Below are 19,436 nucleotides of genomic sequence, written 5' to 3'. Positions count from 1 at the left end.
TTATGAGTGCATCAGAACGAAAGGAATCGTTTCACACCATCTGGAGCCCTCTGCGACAAACGGTTTGGCCGTTTGAAGGTCCTCGAAATGAACGGTTTGGTGGTGGAAAGGTCATCGTTGCGAATCCCACACATATTTAGGGCTTCATCTCGGTTAGTAATTTTATCCTCAGGAACATGCCAAGTCATTTGCCACCACTTGGGACCTTCCAAGTGGTGGCTCCCAATTTTTTTGCAACTGGTGTTCCCGGAGGGGGTCCCACTTCGATGGCCGCCGCATACACATAGGTATATAACGGATCGAAACTATAGGTATCAATTAAGTCGCTGCGCGCCCACTATGTCTATGTGACACAGGGTTGTCACGTGGTTATTATTTTGGTCAATTACAGCGCCATTTCCTTTCCATAAAAACAAAACCATAGAAAATAAGCAGGCCGCCAGCATTTATTTTGCTCATTGGCGTTGACAACGTTGTAGAGTTCGTTGATTTTGACGAAAGAAAAAACGCCCAACTAGAAACCTGGCAGTTAGCCGAATAACATACAGCCTACCCTACCAGTGACTCAACAAGAGCGAAATAGAACAAGCGAATGCCCTGCTACGCAAAGCATATAAGAGAGCACTCCGACTACCGCGCATCACGTCTACTGAAAAACTTATGGCCCTGGGATTGAAACACATCTTTGAGGAGCTACTAGAGGAGCAGCTTGAGCCGCAAAAAACTCGAGCTGTTGTAGACAACGATTGGAAGAGCGCACTTGCAGAGACTCGGATACCACGAGCAGATGCGAAAATTGACGAGGACGGAAACAATTTCCTACGAGCTTCGCAAGTCCCTCAAGGTAGCGCCAATACCAAGGAACATGGACTCCAACCTCCACCGAGGCAGAAGATTGGTTTGGTTTATTGGGGTTTAACGTCCCGAAGCAACTCGGGCTATGAGGGACGCCGTAGTGAAGGGCTCCGGAAATTTCGACCACCTGGGGTTCTTTAACGTGCACTGACATCGCACAGCACACGGGCGTAAGAGATGCGAGGGCCGAATTCGTCGAGAAAGCATACGCTCCCCAAGACAGGACCGTGTATGCAGACGCGTCCTGGAGAGGAGGAGACACCAAAATCGCAGTGGTCGCGGTGGTCGATTCGTCTCTACGCGCAATGACCAGCGCGTCTATGCGAGACTGCACGGCTGCAGAGGCCAAGGAAATAGCCGTTGCTGTAGCGATGGCGGAGGACTATAGAACACGACCACTAATGGCACCATGCCAGTCTAATGATTTTAGGGGACACCATGTGATTTATGCGTATATTAAAGTACCGTCAATTCGGACGTCAGTACCAGTAGCAAACATTTATTATGCACAGTAATAAAGGTTCAAGGGTCCTGAGAGGTGGTTGGAGTCCTTAGTTCATGACTCCTGCGGCCATCGCTGTCGCCCGGGCCTGGCGAACCAGTTGGCGTTGGTCTTGCAGGTCGGAGGTGGACAGAGAGACCTCCCACTGTTCCCAAAACGACAAACTAGCCAGCGACTTACCCGCCGCGGTGGCTCAGTGGTAAGGCGCTCGTCTACCGAGCTGGAGTACCCGGATTCAAACCCGACCGCGGCGGCCGCGTTTCGATGGAGGCGAAACGCAAGAGGCACCCGTGTGCTGTGCGATGTCAGTGCACGTTAAAGATCCCCAGGTGGTCGAAATTATTCCGGAGACCTCATCTACGGCACTCTTTTTCTTTCTTCTTTCACTCCCACCTTCCTCCCTTCCCTTACGGCGTGGTTCAGGTGTCCGCCGAGGTATGTGAGACAGATACTGCGCCATTTCCTTTTCTCAAAAAAATCTCTGCCTCTCCCGTAACCGAGAGTAGAGTAAGCATGAAATGTTTACGGGCCTAATGTCATCTCGGTGGACACCCGAACCGCACCGTACAGGAAGGGAGGAACGCCACCACCCGTTCAGCGCGATGCCTTGCCATTTGAACGCAAGATTTTTTGAGGAAAGGAAATGGCGCAGTAATTCTCTGCCATCTCGGTGGACACCCGAACCGCACCGTAAAGGAAGGGAGGAACGCCACCACCCGTTCGGCGCGATGCCTTGCCCTTTGAACGAAGCGCTTCTCCCCCGGGCCCCTGTGCGCCTGAGCGGCTTTGCTTCGATGCGCGAAGCCCCTAAGAGATCACGTATGACAACGAAGTGTATAGTGGAATTTATGTGCTTTTTGCACGCGTTATTAGAAATCGGAAATTATAATTCCGTGCATTATCAAACGCACAGCTCGACATATCTTGTTAAACATTGAGAAGGCACTGGCAGCAGTTATTTTTTGTGACTCCTTTGGAGACCAACCGGCGCTTGCATGCCGGTCGCGTAGGAGGGCTTAGAGAGTCTCGTTAAATCTCGTTAAGTCTCGTACGGGTGCCCGGATGTTCTCGTATCCTTGCCCCCCCCCCCCCCCCCCCCTCCCCCCCTTCCCCCCTTCCCCGTGCGTCGTTGCTACGGGAGGCTGATTCTTCTTTGTCCAGTGTTCGTTCTATGCACTATAGGCTGTAATTTGTGATATGTACGGTGTGTTAAAATAAGGTCATGGTGTTACTGGGTGGTCACCCACTTTGTATACATTTGTTTTGCCCTCAGTCATGAGTGTGTTTCCAATGTTTTGTTTGTTTGCACTGTTGAATAAACTTCCCTTTTATTCAGAGCCCGGATGACTGGAATTCAGTGCCCGGATGATGGCTCTCGGTCTCGGCGTGACGTCACCACACTGCCGACAACGGGGCTAAAAGCATTTCATGCTTAAAACCAATTTACCAACCAACCAATTTAGCCAGCGAACTCTCGATTCCAACTTCTGTGGAGAGTCGCGACGCGGCCCTGGAGACCCGGGTGACCGCGATTGAAACACAATTGGCTGACCTCCCCAAAATTATCCACGATACGATCGCGCGCCAGATGGACAGTGTAATCGCACAGATGACAAGCCAACAAGCCGTAACTCACATTATCCAAAAATCGATAAAAGACAACCCGCGCCTTCTTAAACGCATAGGGCCCATAAGGGACTCTAACCGCCCCTCAAAATTCAGTAGCTATTCCCGAGGAGTTTGACTTCTCGGAAGACTCCTGCACGTCTGCGCCGGGCACTCGCAGACTGAGGAGTCCTAACAACGTAACCCCACCCTCTGCCTCCGACTATGGCCCCCAACCCTAAGACGCGAGCAAGAACAACTCAGCCGCTTACACTAACGCAGTGGAACTGCCGAGGTCTCAAGAACCGCAAGAAGCGGACTCATCTCCGCCTCTGTCTTGAGACCTTTGAGTTCCTCGCCGCCGTGGTTGCCCTTGAGGAGCCCGGCACAATTGCCCAATTCACAAACTACAATATATTTCAACACAACCCGCAGGCATCTATGCTTGTTCACAAGCAATATACCGGGCAGAAGGTAACCCAACCCGGGAGGATTGGGAGGCGACCCTGCTCGGCTGCCACGACTTACAGGCCCAACATGCCTTAGTCGGGCGCGCCCGGGCGGCGGCAACCGCCACTGGGGTCCCATACTAGGGACCTCCACCTAGTGTTTGTAAGGATCGGTCCCTTACGGGCTGATCCAAACATACCACCTGTTCATTCGTAATAAATGTTTTCACCCCCACCACCCACGCTTTCCACAACGCCGCCTTTCCCATAGAGGATGGTGTCAGTGTGCCCCTAAAGCGGTCTGACCAACCTGTACACATTCTAAACATTTACTGCCAACCGAAACTTAAGAACGTCACGTTCAAAGAAATTTTCACCGAAGCTATGCAGGTGGCGGGAAGAGATCCCCTCCTGATTGTGAGCGACTTCAGCGCCCCGAGCAGGCTATGGGGTACCCTCGGGAGGACAGGAGGGTGAGGGGGGGGGGGAGAAAAAAAATATCTGAAAAGGAATTCGGGGCACGCCCCAGGGTCCCCGCACGACCCCACTGCACTCAAGTGCTTATGTTCTTAAAGGGACACTGAGGAGAAATTGAAGTTGACTTGCATCGACAGAATACCAGCTCCTGATTACAAAAACGCCATTCATACTGACAACAAAGCTCTTGTAACGTAGAAAAGAGCAAGAACCAAAATACAGGTATCGCCGCCACAGGCCAAACTCGTAAGTACAAGCTTCATGACGTCATAGGACAAAACAGTGTTGCTAGAACCAATAATTCTAGCAACACTAGGACACGAGAAGCCACGAATCACTGAGGCGCTGCTGAATTTCTTTGGAGGAGAAATTCGAGGCCCGTGTACTGTGCGATGTCAGTGTACGTTAAAGAACCCCAGGTGGTCGAAATTTCCGGAGCCCTCCACTACGGCGTCTCTCATAGCCTTAGTCGCTTTGGGACGTTAAACCCCGTAAACCAACCAAACCAACCAGCAGCAAATGCATGCGCAAATCTTCTTGACGTCGCCAGATGGCGCAACGTACCCGACAGCTACGCGCGCTCCTGCAGCGCCGGGACCAATCAGCGCCTGCTCACAGCGGTATGCGGGCTCCCGGTATTCCGCTAACGGTAACAAGGTACGCGGTATGCTAAAGGTGTCTATTTGCAAGAACTTCGTTGACGACTTCGAGAACGAGATCCATCGTAACGCTATCAAAACGCCAGTGCAAACGTAAGCGAAGCGACTGTAGCGACGGCCGCAATAGCCAATAGATGCCTTCAACGTGCGGCCGGCGCTAGCTTTCTTTTCGGCTGCTGCTGGGCCGCACTGCTGGCGGCCAGAAATCACGGAGTCTGCGTCACGTCATTTGCACGTCATGTTTCACGTCACTTAGTCCTGTGTCGTCATAGGAGAATCCCAAGTTTGAATCAGAGCGGCGGGAAAAACTTTTTCAACGTCGAATCCAAATTTCTTAGAAATAAATGCATCTTTCGCTGCCGGCCAAGTGGCAACAAAACCATGAAATGCCGAACTATCGGGTTTTGCTATAAAAAATATTAATAGAGCTCTCCTCAGTGTCCCTTTAAGATCCATAACACTGGCAGCGCGGCTGGTGGCGATGGTCTGCACGGCCGGGTCCTCCGAGCGCAGCAGGGTCTCCCAGTCCTCCCAGGTCTTGAGGTTCTCTAGGCCCCGCGGGGGAGGGTCCGCCGAGCAGAGGGAAAGGATGTGGAGGGAAGAAGCGAAGGATTCTGGGCATATGGCGCATGCCGGAGTGGGATAGTGGGCTAGGGCAAGGGGTGAGGGAAAAGAGCGTGTCTTAAGTGACTATAAAACTGCGATTCTAAATTTTGCTCGAGGCCGAGTCCATGTCCCTGCTTTTGGCATACTGGACTCAACCGATGGACCCCCCCCCCACCCCGCCAAATGGAGCTGGTATGGGTGCTTGCGCACTCCGGGAATCCCCGAAACGAGGCCGCCAACCTTCTAGCCCGAGGTTCTTTAAACCGGGCTCAGGTGGCCTCGGATCGGGGATTCACGAAGGAGCGCATGCACTCATTCAGCGAGCTGACGCGGTCCTACAGAGCATCGCTCCAGCTTTACCCCTCGCCCCACTGCTCCCTAGATAACAAACAAGCAACGCTCTGGTGCAAGCGGGGGAGGAAGGTTGCGGAACTTCTTTCCACACTTGGATTCAGCCTACAGACTGACCTCGCCAACCCAACACCTGCCGGCAATTGGATTCAACGAGATACTTGCCTGGACCTCACATTTATACAAAACATACTCCATGCTGACTAGCTGAATACAGAGGACACTATGGGTAGTGATCACTGTATAATCATCATTTACATGCATTCACTGAAACGCCCACTAACACAAGCTCGTGTGCTGCACTGGACGACTTTCCGCACCTCTCTACCTAGCGTAGACACCCTCCAGTCGGGATACGACGCCTGGTCCAAATTGCTCACGTCTACACTCGCACAACACGAAAAGCAGATACAACTCACAGAAACACAAAAGGACGTGGACAACCACCTGCTCCACCTTTTGGAGGCCCGCCGCAGCTTCACCAAACGATGGAAGAAACAGAAACATAACAGACGCCTAAAGAAACGCATCCTCGAACTCACACAGCAGGCAGCGGAATATGCTACTCAGCTAGCCGACACTAACTGGGTGGACTGGCGCAACGCGGCTGCGCGCCAGATGTCTGGCCGCAACACGTGGCGCCTGTTCCGCGCTCTCATCGATCCAATACAAACACGCACGGAAACCCAACGCCAATTACATAGGGCCTTGCACAACTTTACAGGAACGACAACACAGCTAGCGCACACGCTCAGGGATCGATACCTGTGCACCACTAAGGACCCCCGGCCGGCAGCGTACTCGTATGCAAGCGAAGAGAACACACAGCTGGACACTGCGTTCCAGCTGCACGATCTCCGGGCGACCTTAAGCAAGATGAAGCGGGGCACTGCACCGGGCGCGACAAGGTTACGGTCAAGCTCTTGGCCAACCTTCTCAACGTAGCCTACACCGCGCTCCTCAAATACATCAATAGCATTTGGGACGGAGAGACTCCTCTCCCTCTCTATTGGAAATCGGCTCTCGTGACCTGCATTCCGAAGATCGCCAAACCTATTGATGTGGAGAACCTTCACCCCATCTCCCTCACGTCTTGTGTCGCCAAGCTGATGGAGACGATGGTGCGGGACAGACAAATCCCGCCAATCTATGGCAATAAAGTTGTTTCTCTCTCTCTCTCTCTCTCTCGCATCAGTCTCCCCTCGGGACCGATCCGGGAGGCCAAGGAGATCCGCGTCTTTGGCCTCTTCATGCACCACCAACGCAGGGTCGACACCAACCTAGCCAAACTTCGCACGGTGGGAAACCAGATAGGCCGCATGGTCCGCCGGGTCTCCAACAAGCGGGGCGGATTACGAAGCAAGGATGCACTGCGGCTTGCCCCTGCTTTCGTAACGAGTAGAATCCTCTACAAGACCTCCTACTTGCACCTGCGCAAACACGATAATGACCAACTGGAGGTCATCCACCGGAAAGCATCAAGTGGGCTTTCGACCTCCCGGTCGCCACGTCCAACCAGAGACTTCTGGCCTTGGTCATGGTGAACACATTCCGGGAGCTTCGAGAAGCCCACTTTGTCAACCAATACATTTGTCTTGCACAGACCACGTCCGGTCATCGCCTCTTGGACCGGCTGCACATCAAACACGACGACGACGACTGAGGAAAGGGAGAGAGTGGCAGAACCCTGGAGGTGCGCCCTCCGGGTCCGACTTCTTCCTCGCAACATGTCCAGAGAAGACCATAGCGGTCGTCGTCAGGCGCGCGCGGAATTGTTGGCGCGATACTATGGTAACGAACAAGTGCATAAGGTGGACGTTGCCGGCCCACACCTCGGGGGGTGGTACACGGCCGCAGTCGTACACAACACAAACACAGTTCACGGGCTCACTTTCAAAGCCTACAGCGCAACACATGCGGAGGAGTTTGCCATTGCTGTGGCTCTCACCATTCCCAATTCGAAACACATCACCACCGACTCGCGAGGGGTAAATTGGTTTTTGAGGAAAGGAAATGGCGCAGTATCTGTCTCACATATCTCGGCGGACACCTGAACCGCGCCGTAAGAGAAGGGAAGAAGGTAGGAGTGAAAGAAGAAAGAGAGAAATAGGTGCCGTAGTGGAGTTCTCCGCAATAATTTCGGTCACCTGGGGATCTTTACCGTGCACTGACATCGCACAGCACACGGGCGCCTCTTGCGTTTCGCCTCCATAATGCGCCGCCGCGGTGGCTCAGTGGCTATGGTGCTCGGCTGCTGGCCCAAAAGACGCGGGTTCGATCCCGGCCGCGGCGGCTAGAATTTCTTTGGAGGAGAAATTCTAGAGGCCCGTGTGCTGTGCGATGTCAGTGCACGTTAAAGAACCCCCGGTGGTCGAAATTTCCGGAGCCCTTCACTACGGCGTCTCTCATAGCCTTAGTCGCTTTGGGACGTTAAACCACACAAAACCAAACCATCCATCGTAATGCGGCCGCCGCGGTCGGGTTCGAACCCGGGTACACCTGCTCGGTAGACGAGCGCCTTACCACTGAGCCACCGCGGCGGGTAACGCGAGGGTCGTGTTGGAACTATGAGCTGGGCTGGGCTCCCCCGCTTGCCTGGCGCATGCTACATATAGCTGCCGATGCATAGATCCAATTCCACGTAACCTGATTTGGGCCCCTGGCCACCAGGGACTCCAGGGAAATTAACAGGCCGCCCGCACTCTCTCTCCCCGGGCTACCTCCCTGTCCTTCGAAGCCTACTCCCAATCAGACAATCTGGCCCTTACATTCAAACACATCACCGATTTCTACCAGGAGCACCGGCGCTACCCGGCCCCTTGTAAGGGACTGGATCACGCACACGAGCGCCTCCTCATCAAAATTCTCACTAACACTGTACTGTGCCCGGCGGTGCTTAAACGTTTCAACACATACTTTGATGGCGCGTGTCAGCTCTGTGGGGAGGTGGCTGACACCTTACACATGGTTTGGGCGTGTCTATAAAACCCATCTGTAAGGTATCGGTAGCGTTCGCGGGGGTCATTGGAACGCGGCTGGGGGCACTCAAAGCGGAGCGTCTCCTTTCTTGGAACGCGGCCGCTCGTGAACGCGCCGGGAAGTACGGGTGTCCACCCGCCCCGCGGAACCGATTAGAGCACGTTCTGGCACGAATGTATATTTGTGTTTTTGTTTTATTTTGTGGTGGAGAGAGCGCTCTACCTTACGGAAGCTGGAGGGCTGGCCATGCCTTGGATGAACCAACCATGTTAAGAGCGCAACATGATTGGAAGTTACCGAATGTGGGCTGGGCCTTTAGGGCTTTAAAACTGGGCCCCGGAGCCGGAAGCGAGGTTCTGCGCTAAGGTGAGATGCAACGCATCTTCGGCCACGCCGAGTAGGGGCCTCCCCTAGTATTAGCCAGATCCACCTTTTTGTTGTTTTGTATATTTGTGCCGTTTAATGTCTCTTGTGCCTGAACTTGTATATTCTGTGTATATTTGTATATAAATCTTCAGTTATTGCCTTTTTCATCCCTGCGTCTCGAATCGTCGAGAGACCGTCTCTGACGGGGCACCCCTGGTGCGAAGAGCTTCAGTTCGAGTTACCAACCGTCTCTGGCGGTGCACCTGTGGTGCAAAGAAGAAGAGGAAGAAGAACCTGATCTTTACTGGCGCAGTCGACAGGATCCTGCGGCCATCGGAAGACGGCGCAGGAAGAAGATTGAAGACAGTGAGAAAGGCGACGATCAGGCAACAGCAGCGTTCGAAAAAGAACCTGCGGAGAGACGGCGGCAAGGATGCAAGGACCACTGCAGTAGTCCAGCGACGCGGGACTGCATACGGTCCAGAAAAGCAGCGCGTCGATAACTTGACGGTCACCGGCGGTGGACCAGCGGCGTGCGACAGCTCATCGCAGCGTCCGGGGAAAGTGGCGGTGGACCCCGACGCCAAGGAGCTGGCAATGTGGATCGACACATCGAAACCGTGAGTTTCCTTGGTCGCATTGTTCACGTCCCTGTGTTCGAGCTGGTAGGACAGTTGAGGAGTACAGACGGCGGTATGGAGGGCTATAAATGCCGGCCCTCACTCGATGTGAGGTACCAAGTTGAGTTAGCGAAGGCGCGCTTAGCGGACCTTCAGGCTCAACTTGCGAAAGTAAATGGCGGAAAGGCGCTGCTTCGCGAGGAAGAACCTCAGGATGTTAAGTATGTCTTGGGGGTATTAGAAGCGAGACGCCAGCAGGTAGAGCTCGAGATTTCTAAGATCAAGGAGTCTAGGAGAGCTAGCCAACTAGCCAGGGAGAACGGCTCCGAGTCACGAGCAGAGAGGTCGCCAGTGCGGGAAGGCAACGGCATATGCCTGCCGGGCGCAGGTCAAGAGGACAGCCGGGCAGAGGTAAAGGGTGAGCCAGATTTCTGCGAAGCTGGAGTCGCAGTTCAAGAAAGCAGCCTGACGGAACGCAGCGTCGCGGTATCAGAGGCGGTGAACGCGCACGCCGACGACACGGCCGCCCAGGTTAGCTCAATCCCAAATGACACCAGGGACGCGGACGCGTGCTCAGGATTGTTGGAAGTGAGTCTCACAATTCCAAAAACGCAGTCTCAAGCAAGCTGCGGAAAAGAGCATTTAGCTCAGCAGGGAACGGCCAGCGACGACAGATGTCAGATCGCGGACCTAGTGACAGGAGAAAGTCTAGCGTTGCTGGAACCGCACACTGTGTCGGTCATAGGGCATGAAGGGCCCCGTAGCGTCATTGATGGAAAGAGCGTTCCATGCGAGCCAGGGAACGGAGGCGGGCTTGCTGGGCCGACCGGGCAGAGCGCCACACAGTTGTGGAACGCACCCGATGTGTGTCTGGCCAGGTCATTTGAGTACCCGGAAATGAGTGGCGACTTGCCGCAAGGCAAGCTCGGGTCAGGCGACAGCGAGTCAGCTCGTGCAGCAGACGATGCCACGAAGCCGGCCAGCGTCTATCAAGCAGGGAGCGGCGATTTAGATGTTTGCCCATGCAGGAACGGTGCAAATAGCTCCAAACGCTCCAAAGTACCAGGGGACAGGCGCATAGCCTTCACAGTGAATGTCGGCGCGTGGAACAGTACGTTCCGTGCTGCGGTACGCCAAATTATGTTCAGCAAAGCCGGCCGCACTGTTACAGCTGAACTCGGCAAGAGAGATGTTCCTTACGCAGCAAGCGGTTCGTACCGGCGCGCCAGAGAGAGCGGGCCCTCAGGTGCGTCGTGTAGTGAGGGGTTTGGACCCATCAATACCCGGGACGTTTTTGATCCTGGAGGGCACCATCTTTTCAGTTCGCGACCCGTTGTGGCGCCAGCCTAATGAGTGAGTTACCGTTTAGGCGTTAATTGTGTTACTGACAACACGTGGTGGCTCGAATGTACACAGGGACGCTTGGTGCGACTAAGGAGGCTCACGTGGGCATTGGGCGAGTGCTGTGAACGCTCCAGTCGCGAGTGTCTGTGTCTGTGTGCTCATTCGCGAGCAGGACGACGGCGTGCATGCTGGTGAACTGGGTGCAACGCACCAACTTGGACGCTGTGTTACGGCGCACGGCAGGCATGCCACTGTGTGTATTTAAGTGTGCATTTTGAGTAATGTTGTGTTGGTGCCCGTGTACAGTGTTGTTTTTGGTTTTGTTGGTGCAACTGGTCGCAGCGCGACAGCTTGGACTTCGGTGAATGTGCTGGTTTTACAGGTGTGAAACGCGCATTTGAATGTGTACGTTTTGTTTATGTTATGTCACCCGAAGGGTAGTTTCGTGTCAGACACCGATCCCTTTTGTTTGTAATTCTAAAAGTGGCATTTGAGCCCTTTGTAGAATCTTGGGAAGGGCGTGTAAGGTATCGGTAGCGTTCGCGGGGGTCATTGGAACGCGGCTGGGGGCACTCAAAGCGGAGCGTCTCCTTTCTTGGAACGCGGCCGCTCGTGAACGCGCCGGGAAGTACGGGTGTCCACCCGCCCCGCGGAACCGATTAGAGCACGTTCTGGCACGAATGTATATTTGTGTTTTTGTTTTATTTTGTGGTGGAGAGAGCGCTCTACCTTACGGAAGCTGGAGGGCTGGCCATGCCTTGGATGAACCAACCATGTTAAGAGCGCAACATGATTGGAAGTTACCGAATGTGGGCTGGGCCTTTAGGGCTTTAAAACTGGGCCCCGGAGCCGGAAGCGAGGTTCTGCGCTAAGGTGAGATGCAACGCATCTTCGGCCACGCCGAGTAGGGGCCTCCCCTAGTATTAGCCAGATCCACCTTTTTGTTGTTTTGTATATTTGTGCCGTTTAATGTCTCTTGTGCCTGAACTTGTATATTCTATGTATATTTGTATATAAATCTTCAGTTATTGCCTTTTTCATCCCTGCGTCTCGAATCGTCGAGAGACCGTCTCTGACGGGGCACCCCTGGTGCGAAGAGCTTCAGTTCGAGTTACCAACCGTCTCTGGCGGTGCACCTGTGGTGCAAAGAAGAAGAGGAAGAAGAACCTGATCTTTACTGGCGCAGTCGACAGGATCCTGCGGCCATCGGAAGACGGCGCAGGAAGAAGATTGAAGACAGTGAGAAAGGCGACGATCAGGCAACAGCAGCGTTCGAAAAAGAACCTGCGGAGAGACGGCGGCAAGGATGCAAGGACCACTGCAGTAGTCCAGCGACGCGGGACTGCATACGGTCCAGAAAAGCAGCGCGTCGATAACTTGACGGTCACCGGCGGTGGACCAGCGGCGTGCGACAGCTCATCGCAGCGTCCGGGGAAAGTGGCGGTGGACCCCGACGCCAAGGAGCTGGCAATGTGGATCGACACATCGAAACCGTGAGTTTCCTTGGTCGCATTGTTCACGTCCCTGTGTTCGAGCTGGTAGGACAGTTGAGGAGTACAGACGGCGGTATGGAGGGCTATAAATGCCGGCCCTCACTCGATGTGAGGTACCAAGTTGAGTTAGCGAAGGCGCGCTTAGCGGACCTTCAGGCTCAACTTGCGAAAGTAAATGGCGGAAAGGCGCTGCTTCGCGAGGAAGAACCTCAGGATGTTAAGTATGTCTTAGGGGTATTAGAAGCGAGACGCCAGCAGGTAGAGCTCGAGATTTCTAAGATCAAGGAGTCTAGGAGAGCTAGCCAACTAGCCAGGGAGAACGGCTCCGAGTCACGAGCAGAGAGGTCGCCAGTGCGGGAAGGCAACGGCATATGCCTGCCGGGCGCAGGTCAAGAGGACAGCCGGGCAGAGGTAAAGGGTGAGCCAGATTTCTGCGAAGCTGGAGTCGCAGTTCAAGAAAGCAGCCTGACGGAACGCAGCGTCGCGGTATCAGAGGCGGTGAACGCGCACGCCGACGACACGGCCGCCCAGGTTAGCTCAATCCCAAATGACACCAGGGACGCGGACGCGTGCTCAGGATTGTTGGAAGTGAGTCTCACAATTCCAAAAACGCAGTCTCAAGCAAGCTGCGGAAAAGAGCATTTAGCTCAGCAGGGAACGGCCAGCGACGACAGATGTCAGATCGCGGACCTAGTGACAGGAGAAAGTCTAGCGTTGCTGGAACCGCACACTGTGTCGGTCATAGGGCATGAAGGGCCCCGTAGCGTCATTGATGGAAAGAGCGTTCCATGCGAGCCAGGGAACGGAGGCGGGCTTGCTGGGCCGACCGGGCAGAGCGCCACACAGTTGTGGAACGCACCCGATGTGTGTCTGGCCAGGTCATTTGAGTACCCGGAAATGAGTGGCGACTTGCCGCAAGGCAAGCTCGGGTCAGGCGACAGCGAGTCAGCTCGTGCAGCAGACGATGCCACGAAGCCGGCCAGCGTCTATCAAGCAGGGAGCGGCGATTTAGATGTTTGCCCATGCAGGAACGGTGCAAATAGCTCCAAACGCTCCAAAGTACCAGGGGACAGGCGCATAGCCTTCACAGTGAATGTCGGCGCGTGGAACAGTACGTTCCGTGCTGCGGTACGCCAAATTATGTTCAGCAAAGCCGGCCGCACTGTTACAGCTGAACTCGGCAAGAGAGATGTTCCTTACGCAGCAAGCGGTTCGTACCGGCGCGCCAGAGAGAGCGGGCCCTCAGGTGCGTCGTGTAGTGAGGGGTTTGGACCCATCAATACCCGGGACGTTTTTGATCCTGGAGGGCACCATCTTTTCAGTTCGCGACCCGTTGTGGCGCCAGCCTAATGAGTGAGTTACCGTTTAGGCGTTAATTGTGTTACTGACAACACGTGGTGGCTCGAATGTACACAGGGACGCTTGGTGCGACTAAGGAGGCTCACGTGGGCATTGGGCGAGTGCTGTGAACGCTCCAGTCGCGAGTGTCTGTGTCTGTGTGCTCATTCGCGAGCAGGACGACGGCGTGCATGCTGGTGAACTGGGTGCAACGCACCAACTTGGACGCTGTGTTACGGCGCACGGCAGGCATGCCACTGTGTGTATTTAAGTGTGCATTTTGAGTAATGTTGTGTTGGTGCCCGTGTACAGTGTTGTTTTTGGTTTTGTTGGTGCAACTGGTCGCAGCGCGACAGCTTGGACTTCGGTGAATGTGCTGGTTTTACAGGTGTGAAACGCGCATTTGAATGTGTACGTTTTGTTTATGTTATGTCACCCGAAGGGTAGTTTCGTGTCAGACACCGATCCCTTTTGTTTGTAATTCTAAAAGTGGCATTTGAGCCCTTTGTAGAATCTTGGGAAGGGCGTGTAAGGTATCGGTAGCGTTCGCGGGGGTCATTGGAACGCGGCTGGGGGCACTCAAAGCGGAGCGTCTCCTTTCTTGGAACGCGGCCGCTCGTGAACGCGCCGGGAAGTACGGGTGTCCACCCGCCCCGCGGAACCGATTAGAGCACGTTCTGGCACGAATGTATATTTGTGTTTTTGTTTTATTTTGTGGTGGAGAGAGCGCTCTACCTTACGGAAGCTGGAGGGCTGGCCATGCCTTGGATGAACCAACCATGTTAAGAGCGCAACATGATTGGAAGTTACCGAATGTGGGCTGGGCCTTTAGGGCTTTAAAACTGGGCCCCGGAGCCGGAAGCGAGGTTCTGCGCTAAGGTGAGATGCAACGCATCTTCGGCCACGCCGAGTAGGGGCCTCCCCTAGTATTAGCCAGATCCACCTTTTTGTTGTTTTGTATATTTGTGCCGTTTAATGTCTCTTGTGCCTGAACTTGTATATTCTGTGTATATTTGTATATAAATCTTCAGTTATTGCCTTTTTCATCCCTGCGTCTCGAATCATCGAGAGACCGTCTCTGACGGGGCACCCCTGGTGCGAAGAGCTTCAGTTCGAGTTACCAACCGTCTCTGGCGGTGCACCTGTGGTGCAAAGAAGAAGAGGAAGAAGAACCTGATCTTTACTCCATCTATACCCCTCAACCCCACCAGAAAGGACCGGGAGGCGGCCCTGCTCGGTTGTCAAGACAAAGATCCAAAAGGCCTTGGTTCAACGGACGCGGGCGGCGTCGCTTGCCAATGGGGCCCCGGAATAGGGGCTCCACCTAGTATTGTAAGGGGAAAGGGCCAATAGGGACCTACTCCAATCATATCTGAGTAAAAAAATTAATAGACAATAAATTTTTTTCACCGCCACCATCCCACTGTTCCTTCGTTCTATATGTTTGGAGATGAGGTGGCTTGTGCCCGATGCATCCCGATTTCACACTGTAGGCTGTGGGCTGACCGGCGCACCATGGGCAGGTGGAGCGATATCGTTCTGGGAATATGATGATGTATTTGTGTAGACTGGGGAAGGTGTTGGTCTGGAGTTGCCTCCAGTCAACAGCTTCATGCGCCATCAGTTGTTTTTAGGAAGCGGCGCACGAGGCGTTGGTGGTAGAGTCAAGTGTTGACTACGGACATGGGTTGGATTAGCGAATGGTTGGGGGAGATCGGGTTAAGGCCCTCTCGGTTTGTGTAACCTCGAGCTGGGCCATCCACGACCTCATGCCCTTCCAAGCCTGAGTGTGCGGGGTGCCCAAGTTATCTGATGTTTGATGGATGTATTTGACTCGAGGTTACTCGTGACTATCGGGAGATAATTTTAAGGCGGAAGCCTTTAATGTCTCATCGTTGTAAGCAGCAGTTGTCGACAGAAAATGTCACGCTTTTCAATTGGTGGAAACGGTCGTCACGTCACAGTGCGCGAATTTCAAACGGGGCCAATTGCACTTTGGCTAGTAACCATACAACCAATTGAAGGGATCGTATAGTGATGCTCCAAGTGGGACTGAGCTTAGTTAATTGCTTAATTACCCAATTAGCCTAATTACCTTTACTAGTCGGGCCATATAAATAAATAAAAGCGATTAACAAATTGGTCGAGCTCAGGAATCGAACCCCGGTCTTCGGCGTGAGAGACGAGCACGCTATCCACTGCGCCATGCCAGCTCGATGGTTTGGAATGAACAAAGGCGCGTCTAGTGAATACGGTGTCTTCACTCACTCTCATCCTCCTCCATTCCCTTCCGGCGAGGCTTAGGTGTCCACCGACAAATGAGAGACAGATACATTTCCTTTCCTCAAAAACCAATGTACCGACGAGCGAGGCGTAGAACCGAATGGGCTATGGCGTTCTATGGACTCCTTGGCAGCGTTGCAAGACGCTGTCGCGTTCCACTCTTAGGGGCGAAGTTTAACATCTTAACCACACGTCAGTGACCACACTTTAGGTCAAAAAAGTGCCCCCCTGAATTTTGACGGGTGTCCACCGAGATATGTGAGACAGTTACTGCGTAATTTTCTTTCCTCAAATACAATTTTCATTTTCTTCATTACGGCTCCTCTTTATCTATCTTCTTTCACTCCCACTTCCCTTCCTCTACGGTGAGGTTGAGGTGTCCACCGAGATGACAGAGAATTACTGCGCCATTTCCTTTCCTCAAAAAGTGTTGCGTTCAAAGGGCAAGGCATCGCGCCGAACGGGTGGTGGCGTTCCGTAGACTCCCTGGCAGCGCTACAATGCGCTGTCGCGTTCCACTCCTAAAGGCGAAGCTTAAGCGTCATTAATTAGCAGTTAATTAGTATTCAGACATTAATCAGTAATTAACAATTAATTAGTGATTTGCCATCACTTAGTAATTAGTACTCAAATATATGTGACGCCACCAGTGCCACAGAAACAGCGAAGGTGGTGCGGAAAACGCTTCCGCCTCTACCCACTTTAGACAGTCAAAGTGCCCCCTGGATTTTTTTATGCATTCTGCCTGCAGGGAGGAGCCGACAAGCCGCCTGTGAGTCGGTTAGTCACCTGCGAAGATACCGGAATTAGCTTAATGTCTAATTATCGAGGGCACAGAAACGAACAGAAAGTTTTACTTCTGGAAATTCTGTTTACTTCCGGAAAAGATTTTATCGTGCAAGACATTTGGGTAGTAATAGAATAGTTTACGCTGTTCCGCCAAATCGTACAGTCTGGCCACATTATCGGCTACAACGCATTATCCCTTCAGGACATTCGGGTAACCGAAGCTTTTCCCGTCCACTCCAGAGCAATCCTGGCAGTCGACCTCACCAAAGCATTCGACAAAGTTACGCACAGCGCCATCCTGCAGGGCATCCAAGAGCTGCAGTTGGGGCCTAAGACCTACAACTATATCCGGGCCTTCTTAAACGGTCGCACAGCCTCACTGCATATAGATGATATACAGACCCCCCCCCCCCCCCCCCCCCCTTCACGCTTGGTAACATTGGTACCCCGCAAGGGGCGGTGTTATCTCCCTTCCTCTTCAACCTCACCCTCATCCCCCTGGCCAAGGCTCTCAGCCGCATCCCGCACTTAGGACACACACTTTACGCGGATGATATAACGGTTTGGACCACATACGGCTCGGATGGCGACATAGAATCGACCCTTCAGGAAGCCGCTACAACTATCGCTACTCACGCGGCAAACATTGGGCTTGAATGCTCCCCCACAAAGTCAGCACTCCTCATAATCCGCCCGCGGCGCGTCCCTACCTCCCCCATCACTATCTACCTGCATGACACTCCCATACCGCAAACACCTACCCTCCGCATTCTTGGCCTGCATTTACAGGACACGGGGAAAAACAACCTTACATTGAAAGCACTAAAACAGTCCACCTACTCCGTCATCCATCTTCTTAGAAGGGTTTCACATTCACGAGCCGGTCTAGACGAAGCAGATAATCTCAAGGTGCTGCATGCGTTCGTGCTTAGCCGCATTCTTTACGCCACTCCTTACCTAAACCTCTCCTGTTCGGATAAAGACAAGATCAATGCTCTTATCCGCACGGCTACCAAAGCAGCGCTAAACCTACCAAAGAGCACTAGCACGGACAGACTCTTAAAATTAGGAATGCACAACACTATACAAGAACTTATAGATGCACATCGCTACACACAGTACCTTCGTCTGGCTGGCACGGAAACTGGACGATATATACTGGATTCTCTGGGAATTCGCATACCGGCACACACGACAGACTTCATCTCTCTCCCTCGCGCCATACACTCCGCGCTTATCCTGAAACCCCTTCCTAAGAATGTCCACCCTGAATACCATCAATCCCGCCGAGTCGCGCGAGCCAAAGCTCTCCATAAAGAATATGGCACTTTAGAGGATGTGCGCTGGGTGGACGCCGCGTGTGGTACAGACCGTTCAGTAGCTCTGGCTTATCATCCAGCAGCCCCCCCATTTACCCATTTCATAGACCCACATTGTACCCCGGAAGAAGCAGAGGAAGCAGCTATAGCAATAGCCATTGCCCAAACCAATGCGGCTTATATACTAAGCGATTCCAAAACAGCCATTCTTAACTTCGCCCGCGGACGCGTCCATCCCCCCGCGTGGCAGATATTGAGAATGTGCACCCTAAATCCCGATAGGCGTATTGAGATCGTGTGGGTGCCGGCTCACTCTGGCAATCCCGGAAATGAGGCCGCCGATAACATAGCCCGAGGACTTATTTGCCGGGCAAATGGCGACCCCAGCCGGGATTTCTCGAGGGAGCGGGCACACACGTTCTCAGAACTAACTCAACAAGCACGCCTTGCCCGTCGACTCTATCCCCCTCCCCACCCCCGCCTATCCCACTCCCAACAAATCCTCTGGAGGCGACTCCAGACCCGAACTCTTCCTACCCCTCAGCTTCTATCCCACTTCCGCCATGTTTCCCCAGAGTGCACTCTCTGCGGAGAACCGCACGCCACCCTAGACCACATCCTCTTCGGCTGCCCTGCCGATCCTCCCCCGCAGGGACAGCCCGCCATCGGTACATGGGAGGAATGGGAGGCCCTCCTTGCGTCGCAGGACCCGGGCGCGCAACTTCGCTGTGTGAACCGGGGTGCCAGTGCCATGGCCCTACGTGGCCTGGACACATGCGCGTAATGTGAGGGCTGTGCGGTGGCCCTGAGATCTTGTACGGTCCAAACTCACTTGCTTAATAAAGTTTTCCATCCATCCAAAACATACGCTTCCCGGGAAATAAAGCACACCCGCCTTACACGTGCGCCATACATGAAGAATGCCGACAGCACAACCCACAAACCCGCCGCGATGGCTCAGTGGTTAGAGCGCTCGGCTACTCAGTCGGAGTAGCCTGGTTAGAACCCGACCGCGGCGGCAGCGTTTCGGTGGAGGTGAAATGCAAAAGGCGCCCGTGTGCTGTGCAATGTCAGTGCACGTTAAAGACCCCCGGTGGTCGAAGTTATTCCTGAGGCCTGCACTGCGGCATCTTTCTTCCTTTCTTCTTTTACTCCCTTCTTTTCCCTTCCCTTACGACGGGGTTTGGGTGTCCACCAAGATATGTGAGACAATTACTCCGCCATTTCCTTTCCTCAAAAACCAATCAACCCACAACACGTACGTAGTGTAAACAATGAAGGAAATGGTCGAGCGCTCCACAGAGCAAAGAAATTGGCTGTGGTTTAGCTCTGGTTAAACCTGAAGGATTTGCGAAAGCAACATTTTCGCGTGGCCATGTAGTGAGCTACACTGCCCACAGT

This window comes from Amblyomma mixtum, chromosome 6, assembly GCF_055824585.1.
Source record: "Amblyomma mixtum isolate Tamu chromosome 6, ASM5582458v1, whole genome shotgun sequence".
Lineage (NCBI taxonomy): Eukaryota > Metazoa > Arthropoda > Arachnida > Ixodida > Ixodidae > Amblyomma > Amblyomma mixtum.
This window is presented reverse-complemented; position numbering follows the sequence as displayed.